This window comes from Vicugna pacos, chromosome 17 (assembly GCF_048564905.1).
Source record: "Vicugna pacos chromosome 17, VicPac4, whole genome shotgun sequence".
In the NCBI taxonomy this organism is placed as follows: Eukaryota; Metazoa; Chordata; class Mammalia; order Artiodactyla; family Camelidae; genus Vicugna; species Vicugna pacos.
In genome coordinates this window covers 7924563-7928690 of record NC_133003.1, presented here as the reverse complement: position 1 = coordinate 7928690, position 4128 = coordinate 7924563, and the positions used below count along the sequence as shown (strand labels likewise).

At 46.3% G+C, this 4128-nt stretch overlaps 1 long non-coding RNA gene across 1 annotated transcript; it reads right to left on the bottom strand.

The window, feature by feature from the left end:
• Positions 1 to 299: 299 nt before the first annotated feature.
• LOC140686549 (uncharacterized) lies at positions 300 to 2602 on the bottom strand. Its single transcript, XR_012060374.1, has 2 exons — positions 2525 to 2602; positions 300 to 1046 (listed from the first exon to the last, which is right to left on the bottom strand). It is a non-coding gene; the product is annotated as an uncharacterized lncRNA (long non-coding RNA).
• Between the last annotated feature and the right edge of the window lie 1526 nt (positions 2603 to 4128).

Sequence of the window (4128 nt, the reverse complement as noted above, 5' to 3'; positions counted from 1 at the left end):
AAAAGCTAGCATTTGAGCAATTACTCTGTTCCAGATATTATTCTGATTAGCCATTCCCACCTCTCCACTTCTTAATGAAGCTGGTTTTCTTATTGCCAGTTTAGAGATGGGGAACTTGAGGTTCGGTGAAATTAAAAGGCTTTCCAAGGACACCCAGCTAGTAAATGGCCGAGCTGGGACTGGAGCTAAGCTGCCTGACACTGATGCCCCTGCTCACTCATCTGCTTAAGACTACCCAGGGCTGAAAACATAATTAAATGAGATAATGCATGTAAAGCACATTACCCAGATGCAGTAAGTTCTCAGACATTTCAGGTATTGTTTTAATTTTACTTGCACATTACTAGTTTATTTTGCTGGAGTAAAAACGGAATGCAGGCCCTTCAGGTTCTCTTACTTCTTGCATTGGTAAAATTCCTGCTTGTGGAGGGAAAGTATTACTGACAATATTCTAACAGCAGCAGCAATAACACTGTAACAGTAACAGAGTGGCTCAGAGCTCGGCTCCAAGCTAAGAAGGTCTGGGTTCAAAGTCCAAAGCCTTGGCTTGTGTTCCCCTAGAGACTGTGTGTTGAAGTCCTACCCACCCGCGATGTGGTGATGCCTGGAGGTGGCGCCTTTGGGAGGTAATTAGGCTTAGATGCGATCATGAGGGTGGGGCCCCCATGACGGGGTTGGTGTCCTTCTAAAGAAGAGGAAGGCAGAGTTCTCCCTTCGTGCTGAAGAAGGCAGTGAGGAACAGCAGGAAGGCGGCTGTCGACAAGTCAGGAAGCGAGCCCCCACCAGGACCCAACGTGCCGGCACCTCGATCTTGGACGTCCTTGCTCCAGAACTGGGAGACACAAACACCTGCTGTCGAAGCTACCCATGCTGTGGGGTCACTCTGGTCGCCTGAGCTGGTGAAAACACAAGTCTGCTTCTTGCCGGTGAGATCACAGGCAAGTCGCTGCACCTCGCAAAGCCTCATCCGTACAGGGTCCCCTAATTCATAAGACTGTCGTGGGAATTAGATGAGAAGACACATCTGAAGTGCTTAGCACAGTGCCCTGCAGAGAGTAAAAACCATCTCAACATCAGCCAGTATTTGGGGATGGCCCCCTTATCTCAACAGACGTCAAGTCTTGTGTGTGAAATCAAATATGCCTGTTGATCTGTTTGTTCACTGGGGGGAGGTCTTCTCTCAGATGCCCCCTCACCACCCCGGCCCCAGTGATGTCCACATCCACACAAGGCTGCCCCGTCTTCCCATTTTCCTTCCCGTATCCTTCCATGGAGCATCCTTTTCTTTTTCATGAACTCCTTTCTAGAAGTTAAGTTTTTGGTTCATTCTATTTTTTTAATACTTCGATTTCTAAAACATTCTCCACTGCTTCATCTGATGCAACACTAACCCACCATGCCACCATCACCCATGTGGGTTTCACGAGACCATCCCTGGAGGCACTCGGGGACACCGAGCACCTGCTCTGGGCACCCCGGCTCTGATATCTCCAGCTCCACATGTGAGGATGACCCCACTCCTTCTCCTCACCCCACCCCAGCCTGCAATGAAGTCCACCTCACCTCCTGGAGACGTCATATTTCCTCTACCTCGTGTAATCTGAAGTTAGAGAAACCAAAACCAGCTGTATGTTAGCTGCAGAGGAGAAAAGCATGATTTAGAGAAAGTTATTTGCTGCGGTGCAGAAAGAACAACCCGGCACTGAGGCTGCATTTTTTTCATTTTTGAGCCAGTCGAGTCAGGCCGGCACACCTCAAGGCTGAAAACCACGTCTATTTCTCCCCAGCTATATTCTAGATGATTAAAACATCTTTACCATCCCGTTTTCTTTCTGCCCTGGACCTCGTGAGAAATGTTGATTCTTGAGAATGTAAGCTTTTGCTGCAGAGCCAGAAAATATTGACCGTCTCTCCTTTAATCACCAATTAGCACCTTTTGTTTCTCTTCTCTGCTGTGGCTGATGCACTTTGTGTGTTAGACTCACTTCTCAGAAATGAGCCCCTTCACCCCGATGTCAAATGGGGAAAACAAAAGTGGAACGTTTCCTCTTTCTCCCTCCCTTCCTCTCTTTAAATACTGAAGACACAAGCCCCGGCCATTCAAAAGGCATCATTTTATCACATGTAATCCTTCCCAGAAAAGTGACTACATTATGCGCCTTCTAATCAAAACCACCGCAACAACAAGACGACATATTCGGTTCTGGGCAGTGAAGGGTCCAGGAGGGAGGAAGCAAGGATGCTCTCATGGTCTGGATGTTCTAGGAGGCAAACATGGTCCCCACCAGGCGACTTGCCGAGGACTCTCTTCCAAGGATGATGTCTTAGGTCCTACACAACCAAGTTTCCAACTGCTGTGCCCCAATCTTGCATTCGCCTTATTTGTAACGTGGACCCATTCTTGTTGCTCTAATCAAACGCCATCTCCACCAGGTTTTACTCAGAGGAGTGACATCTATTTCATAATTATTTAAAGCACATCCCTGTGTCCCTGGCTGCAATGACTGCATTGCAAAGCAAATACCTTTTCCTTTAGATTATTAAGTTAGTCTTCTGGGCTTTGTCCATTTGGGTTGATTCTAAGAACAGAAAACCAAACGTGTAGGTATCATTCGCTTTAGAACCAACAAGAGTGACACATGAGGACTGGGTAACATACACCCCTTCCAAGTGGAGGTGCCTCAGGCACCCACGCCTACTGACACGTACCTTCTTTCTAGCTTCTTAACTCACCCTTGCTCATGCTGCAGAAATACATCCTATTATATAAACTTCCTACATTTTTATGCATCCAAAAATATCTTTATTTTGTCATCAGACTTGATTGGTAAGGTGGCTGAGAACAGAATTCTAGCTCCAAACACCTCGCCCCGCCCTCCCCGCGTCACAAAGACCCCGCCCCCTTGCCCTCCACCGTCCAATCCGGAGAGCGCGCTAGTTCTGCCACGTGGGTAAAGATTTACTTCTAGAAGCTTTTAGGATCTTTCCTTTATCCTCGGAGTACGGGAATTCCCTTAGGATACATTAACTCTGTTATCATGACTTTGGTGAGAGCAACACACAGGAAGTCCGAGGAACGGTGCAAAATCAGCTACGGCCACGGGGATGCTTTAAACGATGTTATGAACTTCGGTCTTTCTCTTCCCTCTTCTCAGAGCTGGTCTTCTCTGTGTGTTGGATTTTCTCAGGTTGACGATGGCCTTAAAAACGGCCCCTTTTGGTTCAGGGTCACTGGATCTGCACGCACTGGAGACCTTGGAAAGGGGAGATACAGGTATCTCGCACCTGTGGCTCCCCTAAGAAGCAGCAATGGGCCAGCTCGGTATACGGGAGAGGAGCTCCCTGTTACCTAAAGGAAAGGAGCTGAACAGACAACAGCAGTCCACCGGGCTGGCACGGTTTTTTTCCCCTTCATTCTATTTGGCACCTACTGGAACCTTTCCATCAAAAGATCTGTATTTCTCCTGCTAAAGAAAATTTTCATCTATTATTTGTCAGCTATGCCCTCGCTTCTTTTTATTCTTTCTGGAACTCCCATTGGCATCGTGTTGGATGCCTAGCCCTCTACCTCCTGTCTTAGCTCTGGTTCCCAATTTTCCAACTCTGTCTTCTTTACTGGTCAGAGTGGGAGGTTCCTGGGCTCTAGTCCCAAGCACCAGCATGGGTTCAGCTCCATTACCTAAGCATGACTTTTTTCCTTAATTGACATATAGTCAGTTACAATGTGTCAGTTTCTGGTGTGCAGCATCATATTTCAGTCATACATACATACATAGATTCCTTTTCATATTCTTTTTCACTACAGGTTACTACAAGCTATTGAATATAGTTCCTTGTGCTATACAGTGTAAACTCGTTGTTTATCTATCTTATATATAGTAGCTAGTATTTGCAAATCTCAGACTCCCAATTTATCCCTTCCCACCTGCTTTCCCCTCAGCAAGTAAGCCAGAGAGAGAAAGAAAAATACCACATGATAGCACTTGTATGTGGAATCCAAAAGAAAAGGAAAAAGAAGACACAAAGGAACTTTACAAAACAGAAACAGACTCCCATAGTGACCACGACTTTTTTTTTTTTTTTTAGTATCAGCCATCTATCTTTTTGATTTTCAGAAACACCTGCCTG